This window comes from Pleurodeles waltl, chromosome 7 (assembly GCF_031143425.1).
Source record: "Pleurodeles waltl isolate 20211129_DDA chromosome 7, aPleWal1.hap1.20221129, whole genome shotgun sequence".
Classification (NCBI taxonomy): domain Eukaryota; kingdom Metazoa; phylum Chordata; class Amphibia; order Caudata; family Salamandridae; genus Pleurodeles; species Pleurodeles waltl.
Window position 1 is genome coordinate 653381007 of NC_090446.1, and position 14854 is coordinate 653395860.

Below are 14854 nucleotides of genomic sequence, written 5' to 3' on the forward strand. Positions count from 1 at the left end.
AGGATCTACCCATGTCTAAAACTCACTTTCGATTTCAGATGAAACAATACAGACTAAGGTATCTAGGCAAACCTATCAACACAGGCCTTTCCTGTAAGATTGACAGCAACCTAAATCCCCAGATCTCTATAATGATCCATAACTCTGCAGTGGTTCCAAATACAACTTTCACTTTGGGGAGGCATGAATCTGCTAAACTGCTGGTAGCACCCTGCTTTCATTACTATTTTGGCATACTCCCCTTAACTTCTCAACAAAACTGCTACTCCACAGACCGAGACTTATTATCAGTTTTCTAGAGCATTGTCACACCACAGCTGAGGGCTTATAAATTACGTGATCAAGCAGCCTATGCGTACCACAAACGATGAATAACTATCTTGCACACCAACTTTCCCAGCTTGCTGATATCTTCCATAATCTTCTCTTCCTCGTCTCTGTGTCGAATTTGAAAAAGGCATGATGAATGACCTTTCAGACATGCCTCATTTATACCTTTTCATATCACCCTGTTTTCCGATAGACAACATGCTCATCCAGTTGACTTTTATGGTCTCAATAGCATTTGGTTCACTCACAAGTTTGACATGGTGCCACTTAAAGTAGTAATCCACGATTACATAAGCATACCTGGAATGGTGTGGAAGAGAGTAAAAAGGTCCTACCTTATCTATACCTAGTTTTTTTCCAAGGGCCCCAGGGATACTCTATAGATATCAATGGTGGAGTTGATATTTTTAAGGACTTGTCACAAGTAGAACAGACTAAACATTTCCTTATCAACAAATCACCGTCCCTTCCCATTTGTGGCCACCAATACAATTCATGTATCCTACGTTTGGATGAAGTATCACCTAGATGTCCCTCATGAGCTTTTTGCACAATTTGGTTCCTAAGATCAACAGGAGGAACCAATTTGTCTGATCTCATGATAATACCATCTTCAATTGTCAATTCTTCAGCGATTTCACAGAATGGTTGAATCATCGCACTTACTGTTTTTCCCTTGGCCACCCTTCCATTACATACCTAGAAACATCTTTACATACATAAACATTTTCAGTGGCCCTCTTTCAACTTTTTTCTGAAAATTAACTTACAGTCTCAATTTCAATTGCTGCAATCAAACATGCCTCATCCCATTGTGTATTTTTTTCTGAAATTACTTCTGTTTCAGGAAATCTTGGCAAGTAGTCAGCTCTAACATTCTCTCCACCAGATATGTGGACTACCTCAAAATGAAACTGGAGTAATCTTGTAGCAAACCTAGCTAACCTGGGTGTACTGGCTTTGGTATTAGTTCCATTCAAAATAGCTACAAAGGTTTGTGATCAGTTTGAAGAATGAAATGTCTAACCCATAGGTTACTCTTACATTTTTCTATGGCCCACAAACACGCTAAAAGTTATTTTTCTTTGACAGAATAGTGACTCTCAGAGTCTCTAAGAACTCTTGATTTAAAGCCAATGGTAAACTCTGGACCTATGTGGTAACACTGCACCTAAACCCACATTATTTGCATTAACCGTTAGAATGCATGTCAGAATAGGATCATATGATTTATAATTTACATCTTCCAATGATATTTAGCATTTTATATTATTGAAAGCCTTAACACAATCAGCATCCCATATAAAATCCACACGTGACTTCAGCAACAATGAAATTGGCCTGACTCTTGAAGCAAAGTCTGGAATGAACCGCAAATAGAATTCACAAAGACCCAAGAATGATTTGACACTCATCTTATCTATTGGAGGAGGTGCTTTCATAATGGCATCAACGAGCCCCGATTTTGGTCTCACTCCATCAGATGAAATTACATGTCCTAAGTATTCTACAGACTCCCTTAAAAAATACACATTTATTTATTTTTAAAATAACACCAGAAGATTTGAAAATAGATAGCACTTTTCATAACACAACATCATGCTCCTCTCGCTCTTTGGTGTATATCAATATGTCATTGTGAAAGACATTTACATTAGAAATACCTTTGAGCATAGTGCTCATCACCCTTTGAAAAACTGATGCCGCCAATGCTAGGTCGAATGGCATGCGACAAAACTAATAAGTGCCCCATGGAGAAACAAATGCAGTAAGATGACGACCTTCTGGTTCTAATCCCACTCAATGATACGCCGAAGCTAGATCAAGTTTAGTCTAGTACCTTGCTCATGAAATGGTGGACAACATTTCACAAATCTTGTAAAGAGGGTGAGCATCAACCCATATCTCCCTGTTTAGTGCTCTAAGATCCCCACACACTCGGAGTTCTCCATTTTTTATTTCGAGCTATAACTAAAGGAGAGATCCACAAAGAAGATTCAACTGGTTCAATAATAACTTTGCGACATAAACCCTCCAACTCTCTTTCCAAATGTTCCCTGACACTGAAAGCTACTCCTCTCATTTTATGTTTAATAGGTATGGCATTGTCTTTGGTCTTAATCTAATGTTGAAAACCTTTAATGGTTCCAAGTTCTCTTGAAAACACCTAAGCAAACTGATTTACAATTTCCTCAATGGTGTTGTCATCATGTACAACAGATACTTGTTCGCTCGTACCAGGCTGTAAAATCATACCAAAAAGTCCTTGCTGAAACCAACCCAATATGTTAAGACCTTTAACTGCCACATATACTTCGCCAAAGATCCTCCATCCCTTAAACATCAAGATATCTTCAAAATATCCTTGCAATTCTATTTTTCTTCCTTCATAGGATACTGGAGATATATCAGGTGGCATCAAATCATGGTCACTCTATTTTTACAGAAATAATTCTTAAGTGACCATAGTGATTCTGGCACCAGAATCTACCAGTAACCTTGTCATTTTGTCACCTTTCTGAACATCAACAGAAGGATCTGTGCAATGTTCAGGATTACCCTGCTTGACAATGTCAGACCCCACAAGCACCATGCCATGCACTTCATCTATCAATTTATCCACATTGCTTTCACAGTCCACACACGCTGAATTGATGTTCTTAGTTTTCTGTTTGGCACTATGGTAGACCTTTGCAAAATATCCAATTTCCGTACAAATATGACATTGGACATTTTTCGCTGGACACACCCTTCCTCCTTTAGCATGAGGTGGATTACCACACCTGAAACAAACATTAGATTGCTTAAATAATGAACTGTTTTAAGAAAATCTATTTCCTGAATATTGATGTGCAATTGTCTTGCTACCCTTACTCTCTCTAGCTTTAACACTATTCACCTGCTCTAGAGTTTTTTCATCTAATTCCTTTGCCAATGTTGAAGAAGTTTCTATGCTTTTTGCCACTATAATAGTTTCAGGCAACGTGGGATTGCCCATTCAGAGTAACTTTTGTTTAATCACTCTATCAGTGGAATGGCATATAAACTGTTCACAAATCAATTGTTCTGTAAAATATTCAAACTGACATTCTGCAATGAGTTTCCGTAAAACAGATATATAAGTATCTACATCCTCACTGGCTTTTTGCTCTCTACTAAAAAATTGTTTATCAACATAACTAAGCTGGATGGTACATCAAATCTCTCAACCATTTTTTTAACCACTTTTTGGAATTCAGCAAGATCCTCACTATCCCCCACCTGAATGTTCAGCAGATGTTTGAATATAGATCTTCCCTCACATCCTAGTAAATAAAGAAGTACAAATGTTTTTCTTTCCAGACGAAATCTTGATGCTCCAATTGCACCTAGGTAAGTCTCAAATGCGTCGTACCGTTGTCCCCATTAAATAGGTGGTTCTCCCGGTGTCTCCACAATGGTCGGGGTGGTGAAACGGATTGCATGACGCAGAATAATAGAACCTTTAGATGAAGGTAATTGAAAAGTCAGTAATACGAGTTCGAAACAATGTGTAATCTTTGTTTACGACCACTCCACACCCTGAAATAAACGTTCCAAGGGAGAGCAATCAAATTTATAAATGTATCCAAGCAGTACTTTTTATAACTTATTACAATTCAAAAGTATTAGTGAATATACACTAATGCAACAAATGCTGGATAAAATTCATTAGTGTATTTCAAAGTGTGTTAATATGTTCACCATCTATAATGTAAAACTCTTCAAAGATGGCCACCATAGATCTACTGACAAACAATGAGACTTGTTTGTATGGGAGATGAGCTTATTTTTTCTGAATCTCCAAAATGGCCACAATGTCAAAACGCTCACTGAATTTTCTAAAGTAAGTAGAGCTTGTTTTGAAATTTCCAAATTGGGCGCAATGTCGAAACGCTCAGTGCATTTTCTAAAGCAAGTAGAGCTTTTTTGATATTTCCAAAATGGCCACAATATAGAAAATCTGAGTGTGTTTTCTAAAGCAAGTAGAGCTTGTTTTGAAACCTGCTTCCTTGTTTCTAAAGGAAATTGAGCATGCCGGTTCTTCACCGTCGCGATGGAGAGCAGATGTTTTCCACATGGCAAAATGACAAACAAACGACTGTTCCTCCCCAGCAAAGCTGCTTCTTGTCAATCCTCTACTGCTGTGCACAATCGTCGCAAACTCTGTCGTTCGATGCCTCAGTCCAACATTTTTTTTTTTGATGGCTGCGCTTCACCTCATCCTCGCAGCACAATCTCCCTCGCGCACGTGGTGGTTCGTTGTCAATGAGAATGCCATCTGCTTGTCGCCATTAAAGTAAGTAGAAATAATCACGCAGGAAGTGAACAATAGTTATGGTGTTTATTTCCTTAAGCAGATGTAGACAGTCAACCCAGGTGCTCGCAGTCAGCTCCCAACTGTGTCCCTCACCAACATTCTTAGAATCCTCATAAAGTAGAGGTTCCATAAGGGAACACAAGAAATGGCCTTAAGGGCCACTAGTACTTCAATAACCTTTATTCACACAGTTATGATAATAAAATATTATAAAAGTTAACGTAAGTCCTCGGTAGGGCCAAAGGCCTAGAACAGGCCAAGGCCCAATGACATCCGGCAAACCCAGGAGGGCTAGGGTGCTCCTATGCGGGATTCTGCCTCCTGATGCCGAAGGCCTGCAACCTCTTGCAATCTTTCCCCGATGATGCGTCATGCCTCCTTTGTCTTCAGATGGCCCACACTGGTGTTGGAACTCTGCTCCTTTTGCCAGCATCTCCTGGCACACGTGAGTAGCCGACTTCAGATCACATATGGGCGATGGCCTTATCTTCATGGTGGCCCGCTTTGTGGTCAGAGGGGGAGTGCCAATGTTGGCTTGAAAACAAGCTATGGTCTTATATTCACGGTGTCCCCTCTCCTGGCATATGGGTGGTTGCAAACTTTAGCGTGCAAACAGGTGATGGCCCTGCTTCTGTCATAACCTCCAACATTTTGAAGGTTCTTCCATTGGTTCACTGCACCTATTCATTCACAAAAGAGGTTATTGTTAATGTATCTAGTTTTGTTCTAGCATGAAGAGTGCAGAATAATTAGTCATCTGTGAGGATAGTGCTTAGGTGTTGACGCAACCTGGATTTATTTTTCATGTGCTCTGATTTGCTGATTAAATAATAAATTTTCTCATACCACAGTAAGTCTGTAGATGTATTAATTTCCTATTTGAATATAGTTTATAAAAATCCTCAACTTTGGGGGTGAGCCAGAAGACCTTCCTGTTCTACTAGGGATGCTGTCTTTTATTCTCTTGATTTTGCTGTCTACTTTGGACTTATAATTATTTTTGATCTTGTATTTCTCTGTATAACATTACATTGAGAGGCTTCATGGTATCAGCCATTTTGGAATTTGTAATAAAACTCTTTAGCTTTTATTTGATCTGGGACTCAGTTACTGAGTGGGCCCAATGCATAATGAATAGTATTTCCGATTTTGATGTTTTAGAAGGTGCCTTAACGCAGAGAAATATTGACTCATGAAATGTAAATTTAATACTGTTTCCTTTCCAGTGAAATGTGGAAAATATGGGTGCACTGCACCCACATTGAATTTATGATTATATTCAATCCTGTATAGCACTTGACTGCCCTTTGGCAAGGTTTAAACTATAGAAATACTATATACTATATCTCAAAATATATATTCATCTACATATGTGTGTGTATATGTATATATATATATCTATATATATACATATACACACACATATATATAAGGGTCACATTTTAAACGTCCAAAAATATAGAAATTCAGCTGTTAAAGTTACAGTTATTTCAAGTAACTATAACTCGTGCCTTAACATAACTTTAACTCACACCCTGCCATGCACAGTTTTCTCCTTAATAGTTTTACTGCAAATATTACATTGATATTATCAATGATGTTATCAAAGATGTCATGAGTGTTGCAATATGTGGGGTAATTACCATTGCCTTTGGCATGCAGATCTGGATTTCCACAGAGGTGTGGAGATTCCGACCACACTGGCCAGGGCCCATTTGGCACCCGGACATGTGGGAGAATTAGCTATGCATGAGACATGTTTCACTTGCAGGATGGACACACCTCTAGGGTGACCAGCCTGAAGTGAACACAAAATTAGGAATTCCACCATCTTGTGTGTGGTGGAATTAGGAATTCTGGGAAAGGGTGATGCCCACTCCCCCAAATAAGTGGTCATCTAAGGGGTTCAGTGATCCCAGGGGTAAATAGCCCATTAGCTACTACCCATCACTCCCCTTAAGCTCCTAAATTGAATATTTAGGGGATCCTTGGATTTCAATGGATGCAATAGAAGGAGTGGACAAAGAAGACTGCTGACCCAAGAACCGAGGAGCATGACTGACTTGGCACCAACCCTGCCAGCCTGCCTGTTGCCCCCGGCCCTCATTGAGAGTCAGGCTCATTTTGCTGCTGTGCAGACTCCAAGAAACCTGGAGAGCTACCAGTGCTTCACCAATTACCAGAAGATTCTCCCTTGGAGCACAGGAGCTGTTTCCCTGCATCTGCAGGCACTGCTTGTAAAATCCAGTAATCTGCCCTGTTGGTCATCAGGCCCACAGAGAGATATCAACAAGCTCAGGGAAGACTGTCTGGAGTCCAGGAGGTCAGCCCCACCCCTTTGCTGAAGTCTTGAGACACTGCTTTCACCCGCAGGTTCTGTAAACCTATACCTGTGATCCTAGACCCCTTACAGCAACCAAGGCTTGTTGGTGGTCAGAACCAGACTCCAACACCACCAAAGGAGACCTATCATGGTGGGACAGCAGGATCCAATTGGCCATTCAGGAGAGTGGCCCCACTGCCCAGTTTCCCCTCTTCACCAGGTCACCAAGACCCAATGTGATCCAACGCCTCACAGCACCTCTGCACCCGAGCCCAGCAGTCTGAGGGAGTTGATGGTGCCTTGAGCTGAACCCACCCTTGAGTTTGGCAAGACTGGACTCGCAGTCTCCACGTGCAGCCTCTTTCCGCAGGCCCCCTCTACTGCGACCACCTCCAGTGACAGAAACCTGGCAATTCACTACACCTCTGCACCCGGCCACCCAAGACTAAGGAGAAGATGACCAAAAGGTGTTCCTATGTCCCTGAGCATCGTGAGACCTGGGCCCTTTTGTTGGTTCGGTCAGACTGGACCCCCAGTCCACACCTACAGCCTCTTTCTGCAGGCTCCTTCTATCGCAAACTGTGATGGACACCCCACCATCCAAGACACCTCTGAACCTGGCCGCCCCGGATTGAGGAGAAGAGGACAAAAAGTGTTCCTACTTCCCCGGGCATTGCAAGAAATGAACCCCCTTGGTGGTTCACCTGGACTGATCCCCTAGTTGCTAAATGCAGCATCTTTCTGATCGGACCAATCCCCATTGACTTCAACAGTCCACCAGAAACTGAACTGCACCACTGCAACGGGCTGCCACAGTGCCGCACGAGATGACCTGCTGATGTGGCCTATGACCCTGCCCTAAACTCACCTTAAGCCTGGAAGATAGGTCCTGTAAGTTGCTGTAGAGTACCTGTTTGCTGTTTATGTTTTCTCTCCCATAGGGTAACATTGCAGCTTCAGAAAAGTGCACTGTGTTGACTTTCGAGAACTGTAAAAACTCATAACTCAAAAAGTACTCACCTGATTCCGATGATCTTGGTATTGAAATGTATATAAAATTTATATAAAAGTATGTATTATTCTTATAAATTGTTGTCGGACTTCTTCATTGAGTGTGTGTCTCACTTACTGCCTATGTGTGTGCCATTTATGCTTTGCACTACCCTCTGATATGCCTAACTACTTGCCCACACTACCACAAAAGAGAGCAGTTTGGGTGTCATATATAAAAAACACCCTACTGGCAGTCACCAGTAGGTAGTTATAGTTAGGACCTAGTTTCCATAGGAAAAGCATTTTTTGACTTGGTTATATCTTTGGAGCTGTTTGACAAATCTTCATAACATTTTCCAAAAAAGTGTCAATTTGGGTCTTGTTGTGCATGGAAAGGGTCATTTGTCAAGTGGGGGCTGAGAAAAAGAGGGTCACAAAAGTGTGCTTCCCATTTTAATTCCTAATAGAGTTTTTGGACATGACTGCAGCCCGACCCGCTGAACAGAATTACACCAAATTTGGCAGGAAGCTAGATCTTGGTGCACAGAGCCTGCTTTTTTGCTGTAAATCCATTCAGTAGTTTTAGAGAAATTCAAGGAAACAAATAAGATATCTAGGGACGCTGATCCTCTACAGATTTAACAGTCCCTCTGCTCATGTCTGATTGGCTGCCAACACTTCAACCAGGAAGAGGTGGCAGCCATTTTGGCATTTGGCTTCAGCTGACTCCCCCAAAAATGGAAAAGTGGGCAGGATACGAATACCCTAACCCTCTAGCCTTAGTACTGGGGTCCCCCTGGCACCCCACCATGGCAAAAATATCTTTTTAAAAAACATTTCTGCACAATCTGTGGTGGATCCACCTATTTTGGTGAAAATTTAAAAAAAAACAAGAGTGGTCACCTGCGATTGGTATTAATTTTGCCCCCGGTTGGGCCAGGCATTTTGTTTAATAAATAAGGAGGGGCCGCACTGGGCCCCCTCCTAGGGCTCTTAAAAGCCCCTGGAACTACCCCCTCCCTAGGGCTACATTTAATAAATATATGAGAGCGGCCACACGGACCTCCTTTGCCCAGATGACCACCACCTCCCCAGAGCTACAGTCATAAAATTGGTGGGGGGGGCACGTGGACCTCCCTGGGCCCAGGGGGCCACCACCTCTACCGGGCCAGCTCGAGCTAAAGAAAGAAGGGAGCAGCGCGCCACCCCCCTCCTGGACCTATTTATGGCCCTTGGGACCACCACCCCCAGGGCGGGCACTTGCTATCTCCTGAGGTGACCACTCCTCCCCTCCCTCCGAACACAGATGTCTCATCAGGAAATGCAGACTACACCCCAGCTCCCTTTGTGTCACTGCCTAGTGTGTGGTGCGACCAGCACAACTGTCAACCAGACCCAGACAGGGAATCCACAAACAGAAATGGTATAGGCAAGAAAATGCTCACTTTCTAAAAGTGGCATTTTCAAACACATAGGCCCTCATTACAACCCTGGAAACAATGGAATCACGACCATGGCGAAAACCGCCAACACAGACAGCCACTTTAACACTCTGACCACCACGGCAGTAGAAACAAACACCGCGGCGGTCACAGCCAACAGACAGGCGGAAGACAATGTACCGCCCACACTATTACAAGGCACCAATCCGCCAGCTTTTCCGGGGCGGTACCAACGCCATAAAAGCACTGCGGAAACAGTCTTTGGAAGAGAAACCACTCACCTCTCGACACCCAACGAGGAACCAGGACGCCATGGAGCTCGAGTTACAGGTCCTGCCCATGTTGGTTTACCTCCTCATCTACCAGGAACATTAAAGACGGCGGCGGCGATGACGGTGAGTATTTCACCTAGTACACAGGGGAGGGGGGAAGGAAAAAGAGAGTGACACACACACACGCAACACGCAAAACCCTCACCCCCCACCCACAACAACATACACACACACATCCAATAACATCACAGATACACCCCGTCACCCCCTGGAAGAACGCATGGACCAAATTAAATGAGTTTAACAGGTGTAATAATCGAACAACCAGGTAGCCCAAGATAACTTGAAATCATCAGTATATATAAATATTTACAGCAAGTACACAAGTCCGTACACTGTCCCATTAAATGTCCGTGGACCAGTGGTCCAAAAAGCATGGGCGAAGCCCACACATGACACCTGCCTCAAAATGGAGAGAACACTGCAGGGGCATCAGGTCGAAAAAAACACAGGCACCTCAGGGGGAAGGGGGGCACCTCAGCCGGATGATGGGACGATGCCACTGCTCCTCGAGGGGGCTCCATGCCCACTGCTTGGTCCTGGGGAGTGCAAAGCCACAGTCTCTCAAGTGGGTGGTTTGCCCAGTGCTTGGTCCTGGGGAGTGCAAAGCCACAGTCTCTCAAGTGGGTGGTTTGCCCAGTGCTTGGTCCTGGGGAGTGCAAAGCCACATTCTCTCAAGTCTCTCAAGTGGGTGGTTTTCCCACTGCCTGCTCCTGGGGAGTGCAAACCCGCAGTCTCTCAAGTGGGTGGTTTGCCCACTGCTTGGTCCTGGGGAGTGCAAAGCCACAGTCTCTCAAGTGAGTGGTTTGCCCACTGCTTGCTCCTGGGGAGTGCAAAGCCACAGTCTCTCAAGTGGGTAGTTTGTCCACTGCTTGGTCCTGGGGAGTGCAAAGCCACAGTCTCTCAAGTGGGTGGTTTGCCCACTGCTTGGTCCTAGAGAGTGCAAAACGACAGTCTCTCCAGCGGATGCTGTTCTCCACTGGTTCTGGAGGGGGCCTGGTGCCCAGAGTGCTTCATCCTGCCAAGGACTGGGGTAGTGGATGTTGTTCTCCACTGGTTCTGGAGGGGGCCTGGTGCCCAGAGTGCTTCATCCGCCAAGGACTGGGGTAGTGGATGCTGTTCTCCACTGGTTCTGGAGGGGGCATGGTGCCCAGTGATGCTGCACCAGAGGTGTGGCAGTTCCCATTCTCTTACATGGGAGTCTGAGCCATGAGATTTACCGGTAACAGGTAGCATGATACTCCATGGAGGCAGAGCCACACTCCTCCTTGCGACGACAAAGGCTGCAAATTGCTGGTAGTGCCAGTGCTGGTACCTCATGTGGTGTGTGCAGGATCCAGGACGTCTCCTGCAGCCTCGGATGCCTGCCCACTGGGGATGCTGCTGATGTCCGCTGTAGTGGCACTGGCTGGGCATGTCACGGGGCAGGTGGTGGTTGCTGCAGCGGTGTATGCGGCGGAGATGCTGCTGGTGGTGCAGGTGTCTGCACTTGGTGAGGGAGACACCAGGCCGTCTCCTGCAGCCTCGGAAGACTGCCCACTGGGGATGATGCTGGGGACTGTAGTTGAGGCAGCTGCCGTGCAGGTGGCGGTGAAGATGGGGGTGCAGGTGCCCACCGCGGTACAGGTTGCTGGGCTGTCTTGCGAAAGCGGTGACACCAGTCCCTCACCCGGAGGCTCCGTGCCCTGAGCTGACTTCCTTTTGCTCTTGTGTCCCCTCCCTACCTTGGAAGTCGCTGTTGGGACCTTTGCACTGTCCTCTTTGGTTCTGGAAGAGGCCTTGCTGGGTGGTTGGTGCAGCTTTTCTCTTCTGCATGCTGGCCCCTTCTTTACCTTGGCAGGTGGCGGAATAGGGTGGTCCTTGGTTTCACTAGGTGGCACACTGGCAGCCCTGATGGGTGCCCCCTTCGAGGTTCCCGGACTTGCAGGGACCACACTGGACGAGGAGTTGGTGGCTGAGTTGCTGGTCAGGGCTCGAGACAACCTGGCCCTAGGGGAAGGACGGGTGGAGGTGTAGGGAAGAGGTCAATGCTAGCCAGGAAAGGTTTCTTAGACACACTGGAACGGGAAGATGGATGGAATTTGGGAGTGGAGGAAGAGGTAGTGGTTGCAGGAGGGGTACGTCTGCTGTGTTTGGGTGAAGGTGCATGGGTTGGAGGCTGCTGTGAGGTGGATGGCTGTTGAGTAGGTGTGTGCCGGTGTTTGTGTACTTTGGGAGGAGGGCTCACAGACACACTGGGAGAGGACATTCACACATGTGAATGGTAGTGGGGTTGGTGATTGCACGTGAGCGGTGTGTGATGATGGGCGTGCGGGTGATGGAGGTAGTGGCTGAGGATGTACTGCATGCAGGTGTGAGTGGAGACGAGACTGGGAGGGAGGTGGAGGACGTGGGGGAGGGGGACGCAGTGGATGTTGGTGTGTCTGCATGGGTATGGTGCTTGTGTGAGTGCCTGTGGGATGTGTGGTGCTTATGTTTGCCTGAGCCACTTTTGTGTGCTGATGTGTGTGCATGCTGGTATGATGGTGTGCTTGGGATAGGCTGAGGTAGAGGGGATTGGGTCTGGGTAGTGAAGGTTGGAGGGGGGAGGCTGGGCACAGGGACAATGGCTGCCATCAGTGCTTAGGCCAGAGCCTGAAATGCTCTCTGTTGGGCCGCCACGCTAGAATGAATGCCCTCCAGGTATGCATTTGTTTGCTGCAAATGCCTCTCTACACCATGGATGGCATTCAAAATGGCTGACTGCCCAACAGTGAGGGATCTCAGGAGGTCAATAGCCTCCTCACTGAGGGAAGCAGGGCTGACTGGGGCAGGGCCTGAGGTGCCTGGGGTGAAGGAGATGCCCACCCTCCTGGGTGAGCGGGCACGGAAACACGCTGAGGGGCTGCTGGGAGGGCGGTGCTGGTAGGGGAGGCTGTACTTCTTGTTGCGGTGGGCACACATGTGCCCTCCACTGCAAGAGAGCTCCCATCAGAGGAGTCGTCGCTGTCGCTGGTTTCCCCTCCTGTCCCTGTCGTGGAGCTCCCCTCGCCCTCCGCCGCACTGGTGCCTTTAGACTTCGTACATTCACCCTCCTGGGCCATGTAGGTTGCAGCTCCCTCCTGCTCCGGTGCCACTGCTCCTCCGCCATATGATGCTAATGCACACAAGGACAGGGTGACACAACAAAAAGGGGGGGATAGACAGAGGAGACACATGGTTAATGCCAGCAACACCACTACCGTTGGCGGACACAACACACAGGGAGCAGCCCTATGCACTAGCCCATGCAGTAACAGTTTTTAGGAAAATCACCTGCCCATGGGGGACTATGCCTAACCCAAATTGCTGCACACCTGGAACACACAGGAGCCTGACTAGTTGTAGATGGCCACTACCACTATTGGGGTTGGAGTGGCACGGAGCCTGCCTAACAAGGGACCTACCCACCCACCCACTTAAGCCCTGGCCTAGGGGAACCCACAGCCCACATCCTCCCCCAGACACCTCGTAAAGCGCGCAGTCAGCTGAATGAGACTGTAATCACCCCTTGTGGCAGCTGTGATGCCCTCAAGCGCCCATCCAACTCCGGATATGCCACCGCCAGGATCCGGAACTTCAGGGGTTCATGGTGCGCCGGGCACCCATTCTACATTGGGAGGACATCCCCAGCTGGGCCTCCGCCGTCTTCTTGCTCCAGCGGCGCAGGTCCTCCCATCTCTTGCGGCAGTGGGTGCTCCGTCTATGATAGACCCCCAGGGTCCGCACTTCCTTGGCGCTGACCTAGAGGAAAGGTAAAGTAAGAATGGAACTTACTCCCCCGCCTGGTTCTTCTTACTCACTGGCCACTATTTCCCACCCATGCCCTGAAACACATACACTGACCTTCCTCACATGCAGGCCACAGCCCACCCCACAACATGTATCTTACATCCAGACCACTCCATAAATTCATGTCTCATCCATCTTGCTCACAGTGTACTCACCTGTTTGTCTGGAGGACCATAGAGTAGCGTGTACTAGGGGAGGACCCCATCCACCAGTTTGTCCAACTCCTCTGCAGTGAAGGTAGCGGCCCTTTCCCCAGACACTGTAGCCATTGTCGCTTCCAGACTCAGGTCACAGCAGCACTTGCAGTGTAGGTCCTCTCCTGTTGAAGGTCAGGTATCAAGTGAGTGAATAGATAGAAAATGGTGGTCACATCCGCGGTGGTGCGTAATGTCACCGCCAGCGAACATCATCATTGGCTCCTGGAACCCACAGGGCCCAATGATAACCAATGCTGAATTGTGCAGCAGTCTTCGACCACCTACCGCGATGCTGCACAACGCCAGCACAGTTACCTCATTTCCCCTTGTCCCTCCTTACAGGTCAGGCAGCCGCCATTTCAGGGGGGCACATGGCAGGGCACCTAACTCGGTCACAGCACATTTGGGCAGGAATACGGACAGACAGCGTCACACACCGATTAAATCATATTAGTGCAAAACACCCTTGTGCAACCTATGTGGTATATGACCCTCTGCTCACCTCTCCTCCATAGGGCACATCCGCTGGGGCAGATGATGAGATGGCGTCATCCTCCGGTGTACAGACCCCTGGTGGACCTGTCGACAATGGAAGACAGACATATCATTATCACCTACAGACTTGATTGTGCCACAATCCAAGAACTGTGTGCCCAATTGGAGGCTGACGTGATGTCAGCTATCCGCCATCCCACAGGTATCCCCCCCTAGTGCAGGTCCTGTCAGTACTCTATTTCTTGGCCAGTGGTTCCTTTCAAACGACAGTGGCCATGGCATCATGGATGTCACAGACAATGTTCTCTTATGTGTTGACCAGAGTGTTGTCTGCCCTGCTGAAACACATGCGCAGCTCCATCGTTTTCCCCCAGGTGGAGGATTTGCCCACAGTGAAGGGTGACTTCTATGCCCTGGGACATATACCCAACATCATTGATGCCATTGATGGTACACATGTGGCATTTGTCCCCCCCCCCGCCACAGGATTGAACAGGTGTACAGAAATCGTAAAAGCAACCATTCAATGAATGTGCAGATGGTGTGTTTGGCAGACCAGAACATCTCTCATGTGAATGCCAAGTATCCTGGCT